The sequence below is a fragment of the Panthera uncia genome, chromosome X (genome assembly GCF_023721935.1).
Source record: "Panthera uncia isolate 11264 chromosome X, Puncia_PCG_1.0, whole genome shotgun sequence".
Classification (NCBI taxonomy): domain Eukaryota; kingdom Metazoa; phylum Chordata; class Mammalia; order Carnivora; family Felidae; genus Panthera; species Panthera uncia.
This window is the reverse complement of record NC_064817.1, coordinates 81,939,728-81,965,825: the sequence shown is the minus strand read 5'-3', so window position 1 is coordinate 81,965,825 and position 26,098 is coordinate 81,939,728. Positions and strand designations below refer to the sequence as shown.

Genomic DNA, 26,098 nt, shown 5'->3' with positions numbered 1-26,098 from the left:
TGACTTGTAAGAATTTTTGTTTCTAAAGTGGTGCCAAAGATAACTACCCTCCCTCCCAAATTCCTACACATTCTCTTCTTTTTTCCTTTCATAAATGATATCTGAAGTGCACTTAATATCAATAAACCAGGGCAGTTTCCAAATGCATGGTGCTGTGATCACTGCCATGTTTTCCTTCTCTACTTTTATTCACAGCCTTCCCCATTCATGTCAAATATTTTCCTTTTTGATGCAAAGCATGCACAATGGATGAAAAGTAAGTGTTTACCTGCTTAAAATTGGGAGGTAGAATTGTTGGACTCGTGAAATTTCTTCAAGCTCTCAATCTGTGATTAATCTATCATTACTATACTTAAAGATGGTAGGAAGCTGACTCTCATTTTAGGAAACCTATGAAGCCCAAAGTGCTTTAATTTGAAAGTCATCATAAAATATTTCTAATTTAGCTGTGCACAAATAGTTCTGGTCCCAGAAGAGCAAATCTTACTCCCAGAAGAGCAAGTTTTGACAGATAAAAAGCTATGGGGAAGACATACTTAAATGACAACATACTGGTCATTCCTATAGAAAGAGTGTATCTGTGAAGTCAGGATAGACTAGGTTATGCCACAACAACAATCATCCAAATATCTATCTTAAAACAAACAAACAAAAAGATTTATTTCTCATTTAGGTTTCATGTATAATATAGGTTGGTAGGGTAGAGGCTCTATCCATGGTAATCACTCAAGGAGAACCCATCCTGAAACATGCTTCCACAATCACCAAAGAAAGGTAATTGAAAGGCTGAAGCTGAGCACTGGCAATTAAATGCTTATAGGAAAAAATAATCACTTCTGCTCACATTTCAATGGCCAAAGCAAGTCATATAGCCACACCTAATTTCAACCTGGAAAGAAAGTACAATCCTATTATATGGCTGTAAGGAGAACTGAAATATTTGTGACAGCCTCAGTGACTACCACAGAGTAAAGTCTGCAAATCATGAGACAAGAGTTCTAGATTTAGTTGTACTGTTAGATATGTGACCTATAGCATTTAAACTCAATGGAATTCATAGTCTTCCATACTGGTTTGTTATGAGGATCAAAGAAGTAATAAAACAGGAAAAGTATAAACCATTAATCAAGTGTAATTTTAATTATTCATACCTTTATGATGAATCTTTTTTATCTAAAAATAGGGGCATGGATGTTTCTTAGGTAGACCGAGTATAGAAATTCAATTTGTGGGGATGTGGAACAGCAAATAACAGCAAACATTTAGCAATAATTTACTATTCATAAAAATTATATACACAATTACTTCCTTAAAATCATGTGATGTTTGACTTCATAAAAAAAAATGAAAATGCTGCCAGTATAACTCTGGGGTGAGTGAAATACTCCAGAAATCAGGATCTGTGTTGAGAGAGGGCTAGATGCAATGCCAGTTGTTTCATGCATTTAACAATGGTCACAACCACTCTTGCATTCAAATAACTCCTTTTTTTAATTTTTGTAATGTTTATTTATTTTTGAGAGACAGAGACAGAGACAGAGAGTGGGGGAAGGTCAGAGAGAGAGGGAGACACAGAATCCAAAGAAGGTTCCAGGCTCTGAGCTATCAGCACAGAGCCCAATGCGGGACTGGATCTCATGGACCATGAGATGTTGACCTGAGCCGAAGTCTGACACTTAACCGACTGACCGACCCAGGTACTTCATAAATTATTTTTAAAGACAGTATCCATGCAATGCAGTAATGGAAAGTATTAATTCAATGAATCTCTGCAATTAAAATTTGACCTTAATTGAAATTCACCCAGTTGAAATTTCCTGAAATGGCATGTATAGGGAAAGGGATAAAGAGTTTAACAAGGGAGTAGTCCAATATTTCCTTTTTGCTTCTCTGAAGGAGCCAAATAACTTGGTCTTTAAAATATGTTAAACTTCAGGGATGCCTAAAATTCTGCAATTCATATTAGTCACACCCTGTGTCAGAACAGTCTAACCTGGGTTTTATGACACGACCCATTTTCTATCACCTGCACCAGAGGTACTTTGAGTTACCTCAAAAGGTGTCATAAGATTCTAATAAGATGCTAAAGTCAAGGGGTTTTAACTTTTTTCTGATTTTATCTTTTTTTTAAATAACAGCTTTATTGAGATATAATTCACACACTTGATTTTCTTTTAACAAATCTATGCTATAGGGCACATATAAAAAAGCCAGAGAATGTCACAAAATCCAAGTTAGGGTGATAGGGAATATTGCCTGAAGAAAAAAGGGGGTAATGTCTCATGATTCATCTTCTTGAGCAATACTGTTCTTTCTGAGCAGATAGCAATAACATAAATGATGTTGTGACTACTGTGTTTATAGCTGTTTTTTATTTTTTGTCTTTCTCTGTTTCTCTGTGTGTCTGACTCTCCTTCTATCTCTTTCTCTCTCTCTCTATTTCTCTCTGTCACACACACACACATACACACACAATTTTGACAGTTTTATTATCTTCTATTTAAATTATGTTAATATGCCCTGGGGACTGATTGTAAAATCTAATACATGAGTGAAATTACTAAAGAGAAGTGACTCCATGAAAGCAACTCTATGGATTTTTTTTTCTTACTTTAGGGTTTTATCTTCCTTTGAGTAATACTCTCCACAAATCTCTGGATAAATCCCATAAGCTATAGATATTTAGCAAAAATTCCCTAACAAAAAAGCATGAAATTTCTAATGCATCAATGTTACATTTAACAAAGTCTATAAAACTTTCCAGGCTAAGAAAATCCATGACAAATTGACAAATGAGATTTTATATTTTGGTCTGCCAAATTCACCCACAAGTAATGGTATGGTAGTAGATACCAAATAATTCAGAATGACATAATCCATTTCCATGGAATTAATTATTCAGATGTAAATGAATTCTTAAGAAGAAAGATAAAGATGACCCATATCTCAGAGATCTGTATAACTTTAGTAAGATGCTATTTTATGTAGCTGGAGGTCCTCTGGTCCTCTTGTATTCTTGGCATAATTCTCCAATGGGGATCTGCCTCATCTCTAATATTTAAATTACTCTGATTTTTTACTAGAACCATGGTTTACATATGTGTACTGTTTACATATGAATGGGTATGAATGTTCCCCACCTGTGTGTCAGAGTGTGGAGAATGCTCATGGCTTTCATAGTCCATGGCCCTCAAACCTGTTACTTTTCTCATAAAGCTACAGCTTTAGCCTTGAAAGAGTGTACTGTTCTGGTTTCATACTTAGTGAAGTGTTTGATTCATTGTTTTGTATTTCTTTATTTGTACTCCTCCCTTTCATCTCCTCCTTTATCTTGGAAAGCTAGTATGTTCCAAGTCCTATCTCTTAGGTGCATTTTCCCCCTAACAGTAGCTGGCCAGAAGGTTCCACTAAAAAAAAAAACAAAAAACAAAAAACAAAAAACAAAAAACAAAAAAACTAGTTTTAAAATTGAAGTAAGCCATTTTTTCCCTCTTTATGATTGCTATCTCCATTTCTAGAACCATCCAGGTTAGATAATTTTAATTTTTTGCTGTGCCCTTTCCCTCACTGTATGTACTCAGTCAGATCAATAAGATGATAGTTCTGGGAACATCTGCAGCAGAATAGGAGGACATTTGCAGAATGGATTATCAGAGAGATTATCTAAGATAGGTCCCTGCCTTCAGGTTGGTATGTAAATTATTTAAGTGTCAGGATTATCTTATCTCCCCTTGAAGATCTGAATAATTTCCATTCAGTTGTTTCATTCTAGTCCTTTTCCTTAGAACAGTTAAAAACTATCTTCCTTATAACACACTGAAATGTTCTTTACTATAATTTTATCCCTCTCCCTAATTTACTCTCCTACATAGATGGAAATCAAAGGTTTAAAATTCCCTCTAGAAAATCCTTCTTACACTTGCAAACATTATTTTGGCCACTCTCCAAGCCACAGCTTCTCAGGCTGTAAGTGTTTTCAGATGTCCTTAGTGTGTTGTGTTCTAGGTTTCTCAAAGCGTTTTGCAAAATTTTTGCAAGAGTTTGTCTGAAGTAAGAGGGGAAGGGCAGCCAATACTGAAAAAAGGAAAGGCGAATAAAGACAACAGATAGCTTGGGGAGGCGTATATTTTTCCAGCACTGCCATTCACCCATTAGTCAAAATCAGAAACCTGGTTATAAACTCTACTCCTCCCTCTCCTTCGTGCTACATGTACAATCAACAAGCCCTGTCATACCAAAGATACTCCTATCTCTGAAGCCAAGTCTTTTACTCCTTTTCCACTATTTCTTGTCAACACCCAACCCCCACACAGAAAAATGCCCTATTTACTACTAAAGAACTACCAATAAGAGGTGTGAATGACTCACTGTGACAGCATCTTAACCATTCTCCCTATTTGCAGTATTGCCATGCAATTCATCTTTCAGACAATACCACAAAACTAGATTCCTAAAATGCAAATATGAAAATGGTTTTTCCTGCTTAAAATGGTCAGAAGGTCACAATTGCTTCAGAATGAAGTCTATTGGTTTTTAATCTAATAATAGGAGACTCTACATGAGCATGATCTATCTTATTTCCTTGGCTTCAATAACTAGCATTTCTCCATTCATACCATTTGTCTCCCTCTCCTTACCCCTGCGCCACCATTGCACTGCGTTATTTGTGCTTCCTTAAACAGGCCACACACTTTCATGCCTCCATGCCTTTTCATTTATTATTTCTCTCTGTGTAGAATATTTTTCTGTCATGTCTCTGCTTTTAACTTTTTTAAACAGTATCATCTCTGTGGAACAGTCTCCAATCTACCAGGCATAGTTTTTTAAAAGCCTCTTTTAACTCTTACCTCATAATATTTCAACAATTTCTTCATACCTATATCTCCACTACTAGACTGAGAGGGATGCATCTTATGCATTTTGTATTTTCAATGCCTTGTACAGTGTCCGTGGAGTTAGTGTCCTGTAGACTTTTAGGGTAAGTGAATGGATGAAAATATTTTGAGAATCACAAGAAGGAGTTGTAACAGACAGATGGCCAAACTGGAGCATGTCCCACCATTGTACCTTGTTTGGAAGGCTGGCTTATGTCAGTTGGGAAATAGGAAACTTAAGTTGTTGAAGTTCTTTTTTATTTTTAAATGTTTATTTATTTTTGAGAGAGAGCACAGGCAGGGGGAGGGCAGAGAGAGATGGGAGACAGAGAATCCAAAGCAGGCTCCAGGCCCTGAGCTATCAGCACAGAGCCCTATGTGGGGCTTGAACTCATGAACCATGAGATCATGACCTTAGCCAAAGACAGATGCTTAACCAACTGAGCCACCCAGGTGCCCCAAGTTGTTGAAGTTCTTAATACAATCAAAAGGCATGGATACTCTGTCATTTTATCAAGAAATGGACACTATGGTCCAGTTTTCCAATTCTGGCTGATTATTAAATAATGTGGAGGCCAGGGTCCACTGTCTGAGGTAGGAAGGTAGGTAGGTAGGTAGGTAGGTAGGAAGTAGGTGGGTAGGTAAAAGCAGAAACTTAAAGTTACTTAAAAACTGAGGCCAAGGGGCGCCTGGGTGGCTCGGTCGGTTGAACGTCCGACTTCGGCTCAGGTCATGATCTCACGGTCCGTGAGTTCGAGCCCCGCGTCAGGCTCTGTGCTGACAGCTCAGAGCCTGGAGCCTGTTTCAGATTCTGTGTCTCCCTCTCTCTCTGCCCCTCCCCTGTTCATGCTCTGTCTCTCTCTGTCTCAAAAATAAATAAATGTTAAAAAAAAAAAAATTTTAAAAAAAACTGAGGCCAAGAAGCACAATGAGAGAGATGGCTACATGCCAAGTACCCATTTCGGAGGTCCCACTTCTTGTCTCACTGTTTCCAAGTGACCTGTCCTCTGGAGCTTCATACTAGACATAGGTGCCAGGCTCTCTCTGGGTTGCTGCCATTAAGAATATACATGTTTTAGTTATGGAGTTGGCACTGGCTTTATTTCTCTGAGGATATTTCTGTAAACAAAGCACTTTGCTTTGTTTTCCTTTTGTCTGGCCTCTATCCATACTGGTTCCCTTTCCCCACTATTCCCATGTGAATCACTACAAACCAAGTTAGGATGGTGGATCTCAGATTCTGAAGCTGACATGACACTCTAACGATCTTCACCAGCCAAATTACTCTCCATAGATTGCTTCATTTGTGGAACATGTTCAATAATCACATTTTTCTCCTGACTACCCTACAACGTTTCCTTCTCTTTTTTTCATTGCCCCATTTCCTTTCCCTTGCTGACAGCAGGTGGTCAGTGGTATTTTTGAAAGAAAACCTGGAACCAATTCAACCCAAAACAACAAAAACTGTGCTTCAATTAACTATTACTTGACAAATATAGACTTTGACAGGAGACTAGGCTTTTTAATATTGATTGCATAAATGACCAGTGTTGGAGGTGAAGATGCAATATGGGAAAGTGGTACAGGGACTATAATATTCAGATTTGCAATTATACCAATTCATTCCATAAAAGTCAACTCAATTCTTCTGTACTTTGTTTATAAGTGGAGATTAAAATTCCTAGAGAACATTGGCCTGGAAGATTTATGATTAAAATGGCATTGCATTCATACCCATTTTACAGATGGGCCACTGGCAAGAGGAGATGGCATAAAAGTAGTCCACCTTAGTCCCTTATAACAAAATTGTACAATACATAACAGAACAGCATTTCTGTTTTTAGGCCCTCAAAACTTATGTACTTGTGGAAATCTCTTCAAAATCAGCTTTATTCATAATTTATTGATCTACAACTTCCAGTTCTAATTTCATTTTCAACAAAGAATAGGTTGTAAGCCCATCCGTGGCTCTATAGAGCCAAAGGTAAATTTCAATGGTTTCTTTGGTCTCTTCAGTGTGTTTTAAAAAGACTACATTTTTCTTCTAAAATGCCAATTTTCCTGCCACCTAACAAATTCACAAACACTTAGTTCTCAAGGATGTCTATTGCATCCTAGAAAGTTTTGAGAAAGTCATAGACACTTAAATAGCATTTTATAGCTTAAAAAATGGAGGCTTACAAGAGTTACCTGAAGAATACAAATGATGGAGCTAGATAATTTCCACACTGGGCCTCTCTCAGCTTCCCTTTGTGGGAAGCCACCTAAAGCATTGTTAAAAAATATAACAGGCAAGTCTCTTTGTTGCTTTGTTTATCTAATTCTCATCAAAAATAAAAGCCTTGAGTGTGTGTGGGGGGGAAAGAGATGGGGAGGAGAGAGAAAGGCAAGACAAATCAAAGCAGGCATGGGGGGAGAGGCAACCTTGCTGCTTGTCCAGAATAATGAACAGATGAGTTGGCCCCATCTCACAAGTGATCTGATCACATCCTGGCTTCTTCACACTACACAAAGGCTATAGCACAAGACAGGCAGTGCTTCATTTGGCTTTCTTTGCTAACACTGCCCATCAGCCTATTATTATTCCCCACAGAATTACTACTGTACTATTAGAAAGGGAGAGGTCGGCAGGCAAGGCATATCTGAAGTTATTTCATTAAAGTTGACAGCTTTAAAATGTTCTGAAGAAAAAAAAAAGATGGTTATCAAACAGCTACATTCTAGTCCTCAAATTCTCAATGGGTCTTAAATTTCCCTTCATGTCTCTGCTAAGTTTACTTTGCCTTGTTGTCCTGGAGCACCTGATTTAATGACAGTAGCAGTTATAGAAGATGATACACTGCTCAAGGGCTATTTCACATATAAACACCAGGTCTTGGTCAGAAACTAGATACTACAATTCTTCAAACCCCTAAATCGTAGAAGCTCTCAAGAATCCACCTAATGATATGGGAGGAAAGGTTGATGATAAAGATGCCATTAAATGTTTCTTAAGCCACTGTTAGTCCTCTGGTTCTTCAAACCTATTAAGTTGTGATTTTGCTGTCTCTCCCTCTTTCTCCATTTGTCTCTATGTTTTTTCTCTCTAGATGTCCTTGTACTTCTTTTTTTCCCCTCTCTGGAGACAGCATGATATATTAGAAACAGCACAGACCTTGGTGATAGACTGACTCAAATTTATAATCTTATCTTTTGTGGCTGTGAGATCTTAGGCAGTTTTCTTAGCCACTCTGTACCTCAATTTTCTCATCTGCAAAATAAATATGCTTATGAATATCTCAGAGTTTTGTTGAAATAATTAAATGAGATTATATATAGAAAATACCGTAGGGATAGAAAATACATGAATACTAGCCATCTTATTCTCCCTTCTCTTTCTGTGCTGTCAGGTACTTCCTTTACTAGCCTGTTTTCTGCATAGTCCCATTGGTGCCCACAGGGTTAATGAGATAGTGGGCACAGCCCTTTTCCTTTACACAGAATCTGAAATTCCAAGTGTCACAGTATCCCACAGGTGGAATTTGGTGCCAGACTGCTTGAATTCAAAGCCTAGTCCTGACTCTTACTATCTATTTCCTTGGGCAAGTTACTTAAATTCTCTCAGGCCTAATTTCCCTATTCTTAAAACAAGAATAATAACAGTCCTGCCTCACAGGATTTTGGTGAAGTAGTTAATTCATGTGGTTGTCACATAATAGGTGTTCAATAAATGTTCATTGTTAAAAATAAAATTTTACGTTCTCAGAGAGGCCTTCCCTGACTACCTTATTTAAAATTGTAGCCATTAGGGGCGTCTGGGTGGCTCAGTCGGTTGAGCGTCCGACTTCAGCTCAGGTCGTGATCTCACGGTTTGTGAGTTCGAGCCCCGCGTCAGGCTATGGGCTGGTGGCTCAGAGCCTGGAGCCTGCTTCCGATTCTGTGTCTCCCTCTCTCTCTGCCCCTCCCCCACTCATGCTCTGTCTCTCTCTGTCTCAAAAATAAACATTAAAAAAAAATTAAAAAATAAAATTGTAGCCATTAAAAATAAAATAAAATTGTAGCTATTACTCTTACTCTCTTTTACTTTATCCTGCTTCATTTTTATTCTTAAAAATTATCACCATCTGACAAAATACATATTTATCTGTTTGTGTATTTGCTTATTTTTGTCTTGCTCCCTCTGCCACTAGAATATTATCTCCATGAAAGCAAGCTCTTTAATTTTCTGTAATCCCCAACACCAAGAATAGTGCTTGGACCATAGTAAACACAAAATTAACATTCAGTGATGGGATGAATGTATTCTACCTAAAGCATTCCAATGAGAGGAGAATCTCAGCTCTTTCAGGATGAGGGAGGTTACGACATGAGTGTGGGAGCCTTCCTATTGTTTACTGACCCTCTTTGTAGGAAGAGCATCCTGAAAGCTAAACTAAGCCCTCGGGATGACTAGAACACTTGACTATTTCTCTTTAGCATAGGCATAAACTCTTGCTTATCTTGTATCCTGGCTATGAGGCTTGTAATTAGTTTCCTTAAGATGTTCCATATGATGTAGCTCTTTTTAAAAAAATAATTCTGCTTAAATTTTATTTAAATTCTAAATTTTCTTCCCAGGTCCCAAGATTTTGAGTAGTTTAACACCTTAATAGAGTAACCCTGAATCTCAAATCCCATATTTTCCCTTTTACAAGTACAGTATCAAAGCAGATATGACAGATTAGTGAGAGTCAAAGCAACTCTATGTATAATGGTAGTGGGGAGCAGGAGGGCTTCAAACCAAGTGCCTCCAGCCATCTCCATTTCCCATGTCTACTTGTAAATCATAGGATCAGTAAAATGCTATTCATAGTCAGCTTGTTTTCTACTTGAACCCTGGGATCTTCTGTTGATTTTGTACCTGACTGGGTATTGTCAATTTAGTATTTGTGACTCTTTCCCCTCTTCTGATATGAAACCCTGCATTGTCCCTAAAGCTTCCCTTCTTCTTATTTCTGCATAGCACTATTATTTTCAAGTAATATATTATAGCAAAGGTCAAGAAAGGCTTGGACATTAGACATTAGCACAGGGAAAATCCAGGCTGTTGTGCTGTGGCAAAATGAACCAGAAGCACTCTATCTACTAAATTATGAGAGGAAATAGCTCTGAGCTCTAACATTACTCATATACACTTTATATGCATAACCTGCAAATGGCAGTAATGAATATCACTTTTCCTATTGACAAATATTGATTCCTCTCTGCTGGTGGGAATATCAAGTCAATTTGGATTTGATAACTACTAGCTGTGACTTATTAAGAGGCTACACGCCCCTCAGCATGTATGGTTGCTTGGGTAGTTCCCATTCTTGCCCACCTACCAATTCTAGGCCAGGGATTTCAAAGCAAATATGGATCAAAGAAGATTTCTGCCAACACTTCTTCACTTTAGATCTTACTCCTAAAGTGAATCTAAATCTGAAAGTGAGCTGTGAGCAAAATTTACTTGGCCACATCCTTACTAACACTTAGCAAGCATATCTCAGTAACCATATGGTATGAGGGTATTCCATCTTGTGAGTACTGTAATATCCCAAAACTATTCTAAGGGTCCATGCTGTGTGGGTCATTTTATAGGTAAGGCATTCTGCTACCAACATTTTTCTGGAGAATAATATTTCTTTGTAGGGTTTAAGTCTGACCTGATTTAGGGTTAATGAATCCTATGGCTCAAAGTGAATTATGAGAAAATAAATTCCATGATGTCATAGATCTGCCATGCAAATAAAAAGCAGCCTACTTAGGTGAAGGATGAAAGGGAATAAAGCCTAGGGACCTAAGGAGTACCTGCTAATGAAAACTAGGCAGCTTACCTATGGACTCTCCCCTTTTTTTAAAAAAAAAAATATTATGGGTATTGAGGAAGGCACCTTTTGGGATGAGCACTGGGTGTTGTATGGAAAACAATTTGACAATAAATTTCATATTAAAAAATAAAAAAAATATATATTATATGTGAGAGAGAGAGGGACTGGGAATCTTAAGCAGGCTTCACGCTCCTGCTTGCATGGCTCCATCCCAGGACCCTGGGATCATGACCTGAGCCAAAATCGAGGCATATGCTCAGCCGACAGAGCCACCCAGGCACCCTTCTACTACTTTATATTTCAGTTTCTCTTGTTTGATTTCATGGAGAATAGGTTTATGGTGGTATCTTTACATTATTTTCTTTCATAGTTGTTGGTTTTGTGATTGCAATGTAAGAGGAGGGAGAAGAATAAATGGGCAAAATGTCCATAAATGAGAGGGACAAAATTTTGTCCTCTTTTTTACAGGTTATCAAAATGACATTTGGAAAAGAAAAAACTGTTTCCTTACATAGAGTAGGATAGAGAATATAGCATATACATTTGATTAACAGACATTGTACTTCATCAAATGCATGGTCTTCAGGAAGCACTGTGAAGTCAGTAAGATTTATCTTCATACAGACTGTCTTTCACATATTATCCTCTCTGGAGTCTATACTCCATGTTTACTCTCTGGGTTTGCCTTTCTCCTGCTTTTTTCCTATCAAAACTTGCTCCATTCAATTCTCACTCAGCTGTAGACAACTGTAAGTGTATGACATGTTACCTTTTCCGGGAACTCTTTTTTGTAAAGACCAAACAAGTTAAGTGAAAAGAGACATCTCTGAGATGAAAATCCAGGTATCCATCCAATAGCTGAAGGAAGACTGGGATGCATATATTGACCACAAATGAGTATCAGTATCTTCCCAGCTCCCTTTAAATTCTACCATAGAGTATATCTTACCCTAAGTTGGCCTGACTTGAAACACTTGTCTTAATACAGATTCCTAAGGAAGTTTCCTTCTTTAAACATGTGGTAGAGATCTCAGCTTGAGTCTTGTTATGTCCATTGCTAGAATTCAGGCAGATCAGGATGATCATAGTAAACTAGTAGAGTTAATTTGCTTGAGGGCTGAAAAAAGAGGGAGGGCTTTGTCCATGTTTTGCACAGGTCACTGAGGAAATAAAGGGAAATGGAAGGGCCAAGATGGTGTCTAGTGTCCCACCCAGTCTCAAGGATTGGAATCTTCCATGGAGAGCAAGACTTAAGACAGAAAGCAAAGCAGTTATTTTTTACAATAGCAAAATAGAAAGATACTAACACAAGCAATACTGCTTCCAGATGAAAGTGCTAGATTGGGGGTAGAATAATACTCTCTTCATTTTACCCAGAGTAGATGAAGCCTGGAAATACCCTAAGTGTTATTTTGGCTTCTCACAAGGTTTGTTACCTTGGAGAACACAAGAAGAGATTACCCTAAACAAGAAAGCATGGTCTCACAAGAGAGCATGACAGCAATGACATCAAAGTGACATTTCCCCTGAAGTGGATGAATATGAAAATACAATTTGTGAGCACAGGTGAGAAACTTCTTGGGGTTTTCCTACATAACTGGGTGACACTTTGGGGGAGAGAATCAAGGAATCCTCAAATATGCAAGTGGAAATTATAAGGCAGTGATACGGGAGTTATTCACATTGCATATATAAAGCTATCTCTACTAACTCAGAACTTTTCAGGTGTGTATCTGAGTTTTGTTTTTCTATTTTTAAATAATGGAAATAGCTTTCTGCTGCAGAATCTACAACCTTTCAATGGATCTCCCCTTTGGTTAAGAGTACACATCTGTGTCAGAGCTATTCTGGTGGAAAAGCATAAAGCTAACTGGCCCTTATAAGGCTCAAACCCACAGCCTTGACCTCATTAGCATGTTCTAACCATCTGAATTAACTGACCATGATCCTGGTAAATATTTTCCTTCTGAACTCTAGAAACTCAACAATTTCAGCAACGTGATAAAAATAAGTTGGGTTATAAGTAAAAATTAGAAGACTCTTTGAGTCAACGGCTTTAGGCTTAGAAGAGGCAATGTGAACCAAAGATAAATGTCTGCTTGGGGTAGGGATTAAAAACTGTGCCAAGAAATAAAGTGAAACATATACCCAGGGAATGAAAAAAAAAACATGTAACAAAACTTGAGGTAAACAGCTTTAATTAAAACATAGACTTCATAAATCCATTTTCTGTGATTATTTGTTATTATTCTTAGGAACTGATTAAGCCATAGCAGATGTCATTAATACACAAATCTCATTACACATGTAAAATGTGTTCAGTACATAGAAGAAGACCATGATTAAAACATTTTTGCAAGATACTCCTAACTACTTCCTACTTGATTTGAAAGGAAAATTTTATTTTAGATTTCTGAAACTGCATAAAGTTTGAGTCAAATCTTGAGTCACTTTCTGGGAAATTATGAAACCAAATTGAGGTTGTCCTTTTTATTCAGATGGATAAATATTCATTGAGTGTTAATATATGCAGAGCATTCAGAACAAAAAATAATAATTATTTAACCAAGTTGGCCTTTGCTTTAAGGAATAAAGAGGGCAAAAATGTGAGAGTGGAGTGGGTGGAAAGAATCATTCCCTTTTGTCCAATCTGGAAGCTGCTTTACCTAGACAATAGTCTGAATTGAAGGTAGCAGAAAAGGAAGATTGTGAGATATGTGTTTTTTGTTTAAAGCTAATTTAAAACTATTACCTAGGTAGTGTTTATCATGGGCCAAGCATACTAAATAATTTGTATATGTTCACTTGCTACCACAACCCTGCAAGACATGTACTGCTATATCCCCATTTTAGAGTAAAATAAACTGAGACAAAAGATAGATATAGATATATAGACATAGATATAGATATAGATATAGATATAGGTATAGATATAGATAATGGAATACTATTCGGTCATAAAAAGAGTGAAATATTGCCATTTGCAAAGACATGGTTGGAGCTAGAGAGTATAATTCCAAGCGAAATAAGTAAATAAGTCAGTCAGAGAAAGACAAATACCATATGATTTCACTTGTATGTGGAATTTAAGAAATAAAACAAATGAGCAGAGAGAGAGAGAGAGAGAGAGAGAGAGAGAGAAGCAAACCAAGGAACAGACTCTTAACCATAGAGAGCAAACTGATGGCTGACAGAGGGGAGGTGGGTGGGGGGATGGGTTTAAATAGGTGATGGGAATGAAGGTGTGCAGTTGTGATGATAACTGGGTGATGTAGGAAGTGTTGAATCACTATATTGTACAACTGAAACTAATATGAAACTGTATGTTAATGAACTGGAATTTAAATAAAAACGTAAAAAAAAAGGAAGTGACAAGACTTGACCAAAGTCACAGGACCAGTAAGTGGTAGAACAGGGATTTGGGTCCAGGCACTTTGATCCCAGAGTCTATATTCTTAACTACCACACCATGCTCTCAGTATAGGTATTTGGGGGTGTGACTCCTTTAATATTCAGAATTCCTTTACCAGTTTGAATGAGAAAATATCTTTAATAAGTACACATATTAAATAAAATATAAAGACATTCCAAAGACAGTGGTACGCATGCTTTCTTTTTAATTTGTGAGACAAATAAAGACAGTGCAGATTATTAGCAAGTCAAAAGTTTTATAGAGTGGACAAAAATTTCTATGATAACATAACATTTTCCCAATGTCATAAACTATTTAAAATGATATGAATTGCCAACTAGAATCTTTTTTATTGCAGGGTTGGAGGGAAGAGCTACTCTTCCAAACTCTTATTTAGCATTGAGATAAACCTCATATAAGTTTCAATAACATAAAAATAGGAAATTATGTTAACATTTGGGATTGTTATCCAGGATAAAATTAAGAAGGGGGTCCTTTGTATTAGTCCCTTTATATTTCAGGAAAAGGGAATAGTATGAAAATTGCAAAGGAACAGTACAATTTGTTGCCCAAATTAATGGTACTCTAAAGACATAATTTTTTAATTAACAGAGACATAAGCATCAAGAAACAGTTTCTGTTCCCAATAAAGCTGCTAACATTTGTATTTATGGAAAAGTACATAGATTCCTGGTATTTCTTTTGGAATCTGGCAGAATTTAATATTTGTGTCAAAAAATATTACTTCTTTTAAGATCTCCGGGAAAAAAATTGCTGGCTAGGATTACATTGTATTATTCCAGTGTCTCTCTTTATTTCATCTAATAGGCTTTGGGGAAATGGTCTCTCATCTCTTTGGAAATATGAGAGCTCACCAGTAACAGCAATGCTAGGGAATATGAGGACTGCTAACAGAAGATCCAAGTTAGAACATCTGAAGGACAGGTCTCTAAATCTTCTCTAAGCCAGAGCCCATAGTATGATATGATTTGCTTTTCTAAACTGCTAAGAAAAGACTTTCAACTTCAGACAACCATATGATAAACAAATATATTCCCATGTAAGAGATCAAAAGGAAATTTTATATAGCCCTATATTTTGTAGCAATATGGCAGAAAGGTCATATGAAGCAGACCACTCTGTTGTATATTTTTCTGGTTCTCTAAAGTAAAGAGAGATTTAGTATTAAAGAGAGTTTTGCGTTTAATGTTTCATTATTGTTACCTAATTTATTTTCTGTATTTGTTTCAATAATATTTTGTTAGCAAATTAATTATTTCAAATGTGATTTTGATGTCTATAAAAGAGCTGAGTAAATCTTCCATTAAACATTTATAACATGTGGTATATAAAATAAAAACTAAAAAAAAGATTGAACCTTTTCTAGAAAATACTAATCACCAGGGCGGTCACATATATGTCCTCAAATTTAAACAACTTTTGAGATTAAAATTCTTTGTGTACCATAATATTTATCAATAAAGATCACTATGCAAACAAAGGGTTTAAGGAGATGTAGTAATTCATATGCAACTTGGATGGGATAATGGCATTTGGGGTGGTATGATGGTGTTAGGGATGCTATGATGGTGTTGGAGGCAGGCAGGTTGTGTTATTTTTATCAAGAAAGTCAAGGGGTGCCTGGGTGGCTCAGTTGGTTGAGCATCAGACTTTTGATTTCAGCTCTAATCATGATCCCAGGGTTGTGGGATGGAACCCCACATCTGGCTCTGTGTTAAATGCAGAGTCTCTTTCTCCCTCTGTCTCTCTCCCCTGTGACTCATGCCCTGTTTTCACTCTCTCTCTAAAAAAAAACATCAAGAGAAAAGAGCAGCTTGGATTAAAGGCTCAAGAGATGAGTTTTGTGTTCTAATTCCATTTATTGATTGCTGGATGACCTTGAATTGATGTCTTATGACTATCAGCTACCCTATAGGGAAAACACACTAAATGGGGGTACTATCAAGTAGTTGTGGATAAGTCATTATTTTAAATTACTTTTCTAAAAAAGGCATCACCAGCATGCAACAAAAGCCTAACAAAACATTTTCAGATAGGCCAAGGACACAAGCAGGTATACATCATTTCTGGTAATGTCCCCCTATGGCATGACAAAATTTGACAATGTGAATGCAGTAGTCATTAATTTCATTAACTCTTTTATGTAAAGCACAGTCCTAAATTGGGGTGGGGTATATGGTGGATAATGCCTCTGGGTTAAAGAATGAAAAACTAAATGACTAACATAATCTTGGCCCGTTTGATCACTTCTTTGCAAAGGCCTCTGAAGTCCAAAAGATTTTACTGATCACTGACTACTAAAGGTGCATTATGCAAATTAGAGATGAATAAAATAAGACCTACATTTCAAGTTCACAATGTTATGAGGCATGCGCTTTAAAAGAGGAGAAAAATGTCTTGGTCTCCATCTGGAACTCCCAATAATCTTTTAGACAAATAACAAGTTATAAATGTTTGGTTACCCATTGAAGACAACTGAATATATCTGTAATTTAAAGTTTAATCTTAAACCTTTTCTTTCAAGCTAAAGCTTCAATAACATCACTGTATGGTGTGGGTTGGGGTGGGCAGGGAAAGGAATATATAAAAACAAACTACAAGATACTATTATTATCTGAAATACACTTTGATCAAACTGGGACTGGTTATGGACCAGATTTCATGCTAAGCCATAGAGGAAAGCCATCTCAGAAGTATGACTGAGAGCTATCAAAAGGGCTCCTTGGGACTTCTGCTTCTAGCCATGAAAAAATAACTGGTACTGGACTTACTCTCTCACAATAAATAACTAGAAGTGGACAAAAGATACAGAGTAACTGTTTTCAAATATTGGACAGCAGGCAAACACAGGACTTTCATCCCTCAGAGAAGGGAAATAAGCAAGGTAAACTTGATAGTTACCCTGGCTTTCTGTCTGGGAGAACTTTTAAACTACTGAGCAGGAGAGAAGAACCCAACTAGAGCATGGTAGCTTTGCTGTGTTGAGGAGATAGAGATTGAGGTTTGAGAAGAGTGAAGTGACTGGGATTTGCAAAACAGAGTACTAAAGAAAATGGCACTAGTCAGAGAAATAAGTTTACAAACCTGCATGGGGTCATCTTGAATCTTTGTCATCATATTAAGCTGCACATTCATAGGGTAAAAATACAAGGCTAATCAAAGAATAACTACCAAGGAACTGCAAAGCAAAACAATTCCCAAAGCTCACACAGGAATATGAAATGTTTGAGTTCTGATTATCCAAAGTATAATAGAAACCTCATTGAATGTCTAAGGCAATAACTAGAGAATCCAGGAGGGTCTAGATTTAGTAGTTAAATGTCATACCTAACTAGGAAAAATCAGCCAATAGAAATAGACCCAGAAATGATAGAGACAATGTAGTTATCATACAAAGATTTTATTTTTTAAGTTTATTTCATTATTTTGAGAGAGACAGAGACAGCACAAGTGGGAGAGGGGCATAGAGGGAGGGAGAGAGAGAATCCCAGACTCTACACTGCCGGCACAGAGCCCAACATGGGGATTGAACTCTTGAAACCGAGAGATGGTGACCTGAGCCAAAACCAAGAGTTTGACGCTTAACTGACTGCAACACCGAGGCACCCCCATACAAAGACTTTCAGTTATTGTGAATATGACAGAGGATTTAAAGAAAAAAAATAAGCATAATGAAGATAGAAATGTAAAATGCAAAAAAGAAGTAAGTACAAGACCTGAAAACATGAAAAATTCACAAGATGGGCTTAATAGAAGATTTAACATTGCAGAAGCAAAGAACAATAAACTTACATATTAAACCATAGAAACTACCACAACTGAAGGATATTGAGGGAAAAAACTAAAAAAATTAAACAGATCATCAGTGGCATATGAAACAATACCACGCAATCTAACATATATGTAATTGTCCATTAAGTGGAAGGGCAGAAAAACTATAGGAAGAAATATTAGCTGGAAGTTTTACAAATTAGATTAAAGATATAAAACACAAATTTGAGAAGTTCAGTGAATCATATGTAGGATAAACACAGAGAATACTACACTAAGACACATAATTAAATTGCTGAAACCAGCAACAATAAGAAAAATTTTAAAACAGGCATAGGAATTTAAAAAAAGATTCCTTGCCCTCAAAGGGCATTGTTTTTCTAGAATCCTTGGGTAAAATGTAAATACTCTCTTTTTCCAGCTTTACTGAGATACAATTGACATATAACATTGTGTAAGTTTAAGGTATATGAAATGTTGATTTGATACATATATATTGCACACTGATTACCACCATAGTATTTACTAATACCTACATCAAGTCACACAACAATCATTTCTTTTTTGTGGTGAGTATATTTAAAATCTCTCTTAGAAACTTTCAAGTATATAATGCAGCATTATTAACTGTAATCAACATGCTGTACATTAGATGCCCCCCCCCCAAAATGTAAATATTGTTGATAAGAGGGCACATTATACAATTCAAACTATCCTGTAGAGGAGTTTCAGGATTACGTTGGAATAGGACATCTGATGGAGTGCAGGGCCCTGAGGTAATAGGGCACAAGTTAGTTAAATGTGAATGAGCCCTGGCATATGGTGCAACCTCAGGTGCTGTGTTACTAAGAGGGGAGATAAAAAGATACAGCAGATACATTTTATCAACTTTGAAATCTGGATTCAGGATGATTGTGGCCTCAGACTAAGGATCCCAGTTGGGGCACTCAGTGTTGAAAATAAAAGCTTTTCAAAATTGAAAAAAGACCTATAAAGCCTTACAGAGTTGAATTCTTAAGGTCTGTCCTATTGAGTTAGTTTATTTTTCCTTAGGCACTAAGCCTAAGAGTTCCAAGTCCTGCCCCAAGTGATAGTGGTACCTTGGGTTATGTAATATAAACCATGTATTTGGGGGTGTTACAAGTGTGCAAGATTGAAAGAGCAATATAATGAATTTTTTATACTTGAAATGTTAAACTCCACAGTTAACTTTCCATATAAATTACCTAGAGTAATTTAAAAATAAACATAAATATTAGAGATAAATGTTTTCTAGTTTCATTATTTGAACACACAGTGATTATTAATCATCTTGACTAAATTGGAGCTTTCTTTTATATACTATTAGGAAAATATGTAACTTTTAAAATGCCATAGACATTGGTTTAGCTGACTCTGTCATTAGTAACTGTGGAGTTAAAATTTCTTTTAGCAACTTTCTCCTTTTGCCAGTGTTTTCCTAGTGGGAGTTTCCTCTTGGTTTGCTTGCCAACATGATCCTGTTGAGATAGTTTCTGTGGCCTGATATAGATGGTTCTCTGCTTCTAGGTCCCTGCTAGAAAAAGAAGCTCCTAAAACATGCAGTCACGCATTCTCTGGGCCAGTGTTTTCCTATAATTATCTTTTTTCCTATCTTTGCAACCAGCCCACAATGGTTTATTTCTTCTCTTAGTAAGCACAGATTGACTAAGAGATCTTTTCCACACAATAGCTAAAAATCACCTATTCACTAAGCTCTGTCACAGTCTAGAAATATCTACCAGGAAGTTTTGGTTAAAAATGCTTCTAAGGAGTGAAGGCTATTTTTTCTTACCATAAATTTTTCATAAAACAATTTTCCAGATATCCAGAAATTATGATACTATAAATTTGAATATAAAACCAATTAGAGTACAAAGAATACTTTGCCAAATTTAACAGAACAATTGTATTGTATTTTTAAAAAAATATTCAATTTCTTCAAACTAACAAAAAGAACAAATTTTATTTATTTTTTTTTTTAAAAAGAACACATTTTAAATTAAACAGTATTCCAACAGATGGTATAAACAACAACTAATTTTTTTCAGATTTTGAACAATTGCAATAACATATCAACATTAAGTATTGTAGAGACATGTACCAGTTAGAGTAACATTAGCTTATAGCAGCAGTTAAACTAAAAAAAATCTTAAATGTATTAACACAATAGAAAATTATTTCTCACTTATTCAGAGACCCAGGCTCTGTTACCTTCAACATGAGTTCCAAAAGTACTATGGGATTCAACATCTAACCAGAAGATGGGAGAATTGAGAGAGGACAGAATTAAATGGAAAGTATTTATGTGGCAGGCCTGTAAGTAACTTAAATCATTTCCATTCACATGTCACTGGCCAGAAATTTAGTCAAAGGCCACATTTAAGTTAAGGAAGTCTGTGGAGTATATTCTAGCAATGTACCAAGGAAAAAAAAGAAACAAGTTCAATAAGCAATTAGACTATCCCTGCCACAAGGTATATAATCTTGGGGAAAATGGAGGTGGCATTGGTCACCAAGAAATGTTTGTCACAGGTTTAAGAATATCACTTAAAAAATATTTATTGAGTTCCTACTGTGATCTAGGAACTGTGTTAAGCATCAGAATTAAAGAATAACTAGAATATACTTACCAACCTTTATATGTTCATGGTACAGGAAGGGAAAACACACATAAAATGACTTTTGCCATTCAGAGTGATATTATATGATAGGTAAATACAGGGAATCAAAGATCTTATCTCTAAAAAGTATTTTTCTCATTTACCATTTTCCCACCCTTTAGCTCAAGAGAGATGACATTTTTTGCTGCATATTAATAGAGTGTGAGCTGGGTAATTAGTGAGGAGAGAATTCATAACTTCTATCACTTCCTTGCTGCATTGTGGACATTTTTATTTGCAGTCCAGAAGTTACACAAACTTTATGGAGCTAAATTCTTGCTTATTTAACTTTCACTCAACATTCTGGTTTATGTGACTTACCAAAAGTTTTTAAGTGAATGGAAGGATAATTTTTTCAGCTACTGAGTAAATTTCTTTTTTCAGGTTTGTTGTTCTGAGGGCTATGAAATGGTTGGGGTTGGGAAGAGGTTTCACAGAAATGTCCTGATGTGAAAGAGAAAGAACATAATGATATTTAAAAAATTGCTCTTATCAAGAATGGAATATATGAGATTTTTAAAGTCAAAAGCCTATTTACATCATAAAAAATAAGGCATCGATGAAGACTGGATACCAATTTTTAAAAATGCATTGATTATGACTGATATTTTTTGTAAAGTGCATTGATTATCCATTCCATTTGCATAAGTTATACTGTTAAAATATTCCGGGGGCGCCTGGTCGGCTCAGTCAGTTAAGCGTCTGACTTCGGCTCAGGTCATGATCTCACAGTCCATAAGTTCGAGCCCCGCCTCAGGCTCTGTGCTGATAGCTCAGAGCCTGGAGCCTGCTTCAGAGTCTGTGTCTCATTCTCTCTCTGCCCCTCCCCTGCTCATACTCTGTCTCTTTCTGTCTCAAAAATAAATAAAAACATTTTTAAAAATTAAAAAAAAATATTCCTGATATTAAGCATATTCAAAGATATAATGAAATCCTGAAAATTTGAGGAAAATGCTCTTTAAGGCAACTTCTCCACTTCTTTTTAAAACTAGCACTGGGCTGTGGGAAAAACATTAGACTGGGTGGGAGGACAAAAAAAAAAAACAAAACTGTAGTCCTGTTCTAACACTACTCACTATAAAACATGGATAGCATGTCAATTTCACCTGGCTTCACCTCAGTCTCTGTATATATAAAGTATACTGAATAATGTCAGTTTTATTTTTTTAATTTTTTTAAATTTTTTTTTAATGTTTATTTATTTCCGAGGCAGAGAGAGACAGAGCATGAGTGGGGGAGGGTCAGAGAGAGAGGGAGACACAGAATCAGAAGCAGGCTCCAGGCTCTGAGCTGGCAGCACAGAGCCCAACGCGGGGCTCGAACTCACAAACCGTGAGATCATGACCTGAGCCGAAGTCAATCGCTCAACTGACTGAGCCACCCAGGCGCCCCGAATAATGTCAGTTTTAAATATATATTATATGTAATATATATATTCATATATAAAGTCCTATAATGTTAAACATAAAACTAGATATATGTATGTATATGAGTGTGTGTACATGTGTGTATATGAAAGTGTAGCATGAGGGTTTTCTAGAATGCAGATGCTGCTTTATTCTTTTAGCATAAAATTTATTACCAAAGTGATATAAATTTAATATATAGAATACAGCTAAGCCAAATAAAAAAAAATTTGTAATCCCACTATGTAGGGATAACCACTCTTTATGGTACAACTTCCTCGACTTTTTGTCCTTTGGTAAACACTACTTCTCAGAATCTGTGACACTCTTAATATGCCCTGGGACCACACCCTGCATTTAAAATATCTCTTGTCTGCATATCTAAAGTACTTCCCATTTTGAGAAATGGTCTACAAGCAACCAGGGAGCATTTATTTCCATTATCAGTGTTAGACGCATCAGCTATTTTCAGTTTGAAAGACCCTGTGAACTTGCAACAAAAAGGAAGGAAATATTCTGATGACTTCAAAGTAAAGAACAGAGATTGTATGGATAGGGCAGTAAATAATATTACAGCTAGTGAAATGACCTGGATGGGACAGAAAGATTTATTTCCTAGTTTATCTGAACACTCTTGGGAGATAGACAATGGAATATAGTCTTAGTATTCCATTCCATTGCTTTTTATTGAGTCAGGGAATGTTTAAATAAATTTATAGAGCTCTTTGAAAGTCAGAATTTTTAATAAGTGGTATGGAGAAAAGATTATACTGAGGGAGATCCAGGTGACAATACAGAACATGAGACTTGAGGGAATTTATAATGGCTGAGCTAATTGAAGTGGAGGACACTCCGGGAGGTGGACCCCAGTGAATTATTTGTTCATCTTCCTGTATGCTGCCTATTCCTCTGCCTCTCCTTCTTTATAAATGACAATTTCAGGGTTCTCAGATCCTATCTGCTAGAATTGAGTTGCAATGCAAAAGCTGTTGGTTTGTGTAGCAGTGCCATTCTCAGACCCAGAAATCATTGTTTACATAGAAATATATGTTAGTATAAAGCCAGGCAAGTCTCCCAGACTTTGGGACCTAGGAGGAGGCCACATTTGGGGGTGATTGTGTAGAAGAGCAATAAAAAGTAATTAAATAAATGGACAATGGAACCTATGAAAAAATTGAATAAAGAAGATGGTTGTCTATAGCCTAAAATTTGAAGGGTGCTTGAGTCAGTTAAGCATCCGACTCAGTTTCTGCTCACATCATGATCTCACAATTTCGTGAGTTCGAGCCCCACATCGGGCTCTGTGCAGTGTGGAGCCTGCTTGGGATTCTCTCTCTTTCACCCTCTCTCTATGCCCTGCCCTGCTCATGCTGTCTCTGTCTCTCTCAAAATAAATAAACTTAAAAAGTAAAAAAAAAAAAAAATAGTAGAGCCTAAAATTTGGAATTAAGAGACTGTATTCTAGGTCCAGGTCCACGAGTGCATGTGAGCTTTAAGAGTTAAGATATGTTATAAGTTGGGTTCTCTCGAAGTAGACAGAGAAATGGAGTTTATTAGGGCATGCTGGGTATTTGTTAGGGATCAACACCTATTGAAAGAAGGGGAAGGAAGCAGGATTATGCTGGTTGAGAAAAACTGCCATGCAGGTCAACCTCACAGGGAACTCTGCAGTATATATGGTTCATCAGCATGTCTCATATTGGACTCAGATGGTTGGAGCTCTATATTTCTGCTGTGATTAGTCATTGGATATGAAGGGTACACTCATGGGAAAATCTGCTCTCTGTTGCTGTGACAAACCCTGAATCAAGTGACAAGCCTCTCTGAGGCTGTTTATTCCAAGCATTCCCACAGATAAACTAATAAGTCTTTCTTTAAGAGCAGTTTGGGAAGTACATGTCTCTGTACACCACAAAAATGGATATGGAAAAGAGTTATATTAGATGAAGGTTAAGGTTTCTGTTATCCTTAAAAACTTGTTTTAAAAATAATAACATATATCATAACAGACTTAGGTCATTTAAAAAAACTCAGTCCTTATTATTGAGCAATAAGTTAACCACTGTATTACAGAGAAAGATTCTAGTCATTGCTATTAATGTGGGAACTATGACTAATTAGATACACACACACACACACACACACACACACATACACACCAATACACACCTATGCATATCACGAAATAAATAATAAAATACTTCATATCAAGGTTTGTAAGACAGTGTACTAACTGCATGCTCTTCACACCTAGAAAAAAACAAATCCAAGGCACTGAGTTTATTCCATATGACAGATGAAAGACCAGTTAAAGTTTTAGTTGATCTTTATATCCCCAAATCCTTGTGGACAGTCAGGAGAGGAAGTCCAGTTAAAATCCATATGTTTAATGGAAGGAGCTAGAGCATATTATGCTAAGTGAAATAAGCCAGTCAGAGAAAGACAAATATCATATGATTTTACTCATATTGGAACTTAAGAAGCAAAACAAATGAGCATAGGGAAAGAGAGAGAGAGAGACAGAGGGAGAGAGAGACAGGGAAACCAAGAAACAGACTCTTAACTATAGAGAACAAACTGATGGTTACCAGAGGGGAGGTGGGTGGGTGGATAGGTGAAATAGGTGATGGGGATTAATGAGTGCACTTGTGATGAACACTGGGTGTTGTATGGAAATGTCAAATTACTATATTGTACACCTGAAACTAATATTACTCTGTATGTTAACTAACTGGAATTTGAATATAAATTAAAAAGTTGGAATCCCTAGGTTTAGGATACATTTAGAGGATAATGATCCAACATAGTGAAGGGACAAAAAAAAAAAAGAATGATAACTACCACTTATTAACCATTTGTTATGTGTTGGAAATTGTGGTAAGACCTTTACATAAATTATTCTACTTTATTCACATAACAGCTCATGAAGTAGTTATTATAATCTCCATTTTAGAGGTGAAGAAACATATCCAAGATTACATAGTAAATGATAGCATAGATTCTTATCTAGTCAGTGTAACTTCATGGCCTACACTCTTAAACACCTAAATCTGCTATCACAGATAGCAGATATCTGCTATCCTAAACTGCTATCACATAAAAAGGGAATTTGATTATTCTATACCACTCCAAGAAATAAAATAACAAAACTTCACAAGGCCCTGAACAAATTGTTCACTGTCCACTTTTCCAAAAGTACTTTATAACACTTTCCACTTTGTTTCAATTATACTGGCTTGGAGCAAGTAATGTTCTTTTCACCTCAGGGACTATGCCAAATGCTGTTTACTCTGCCTGAAAGGCTCTTTTCCCTCAATATTTACCTGTCTAATCCTTATGTCACTTCAAATAAGCTTTCCCTGACTTTCTTAACCTTAGAGTAGATATTCTTCTTACATGCTTTCATGGTTCTCTTGACTAATTCAATGCATACATAAATTTTTCAAAATAAATTTCTTTGTTTTCTTTACTGTATGTCTCCCCACAGTTAATATTATTTTCTTGACAGCAAGAGTCATATCTGTTCTAGTCACTTTATGGTTCTGTGCTATTCAGTGCTTAGCATATTAGGTACATGCTTGCTTCCGGGCTGACTGGGTAGTTGTAAATGAAAAACTATCACCAATGAATATAAGCTACAGAGAGTCAGAACTGAACTATAATGAAAGAAGGTATTTTGGAAGGTACTAAACTTCTTACCACTAGAGATGATCAATAAAAGATGTACAGCCAGAATTACGGAATTTGATAGATTACTTAAGAGCCACCACAAATTGTTACATCTTTGCTTGCAAGCACTGTGACTTTCCTAATCCCGCTATCAATAGAGTCTATTTCTCCACCCCTTGAAACTAGGCTTTGTCATATAATTTGCTTTAATGGGACATTAACAAATGTGACAGAAGTAGAGACTCATAAAATATGTACACACTGAAACTTGTCTTGTCTTAAAAAATGATCACCAATATTTGGAATTTGAATTAACTTTGAGAATGAGAGACCAGATGGAGAGGGATGTGGCCAACAGCTGGTAGTAACCAGCTGAGTCAGGCCATGTTAGACCATTGCTAGATGACTGCAGTTATATGAGTAAACCCGGGTGAAA

The 26,098-nt window shown here is 36.4% G+C and overlaps 1 protein-coding gene across 1 annotated transcript in view; it reads right to left on the bottom strand.

The window, feature by feature from the left end:
* The window catches only part of IL1RAPL2 (interleukin 1 receptor accessory protein like 2), a 551,542-nt gene that overhangs the window by 192,954 nt on the left and 332,490 nt on the right, over nt 1-26,098 (bottom strand). The window lies entirely within an intron of this gene.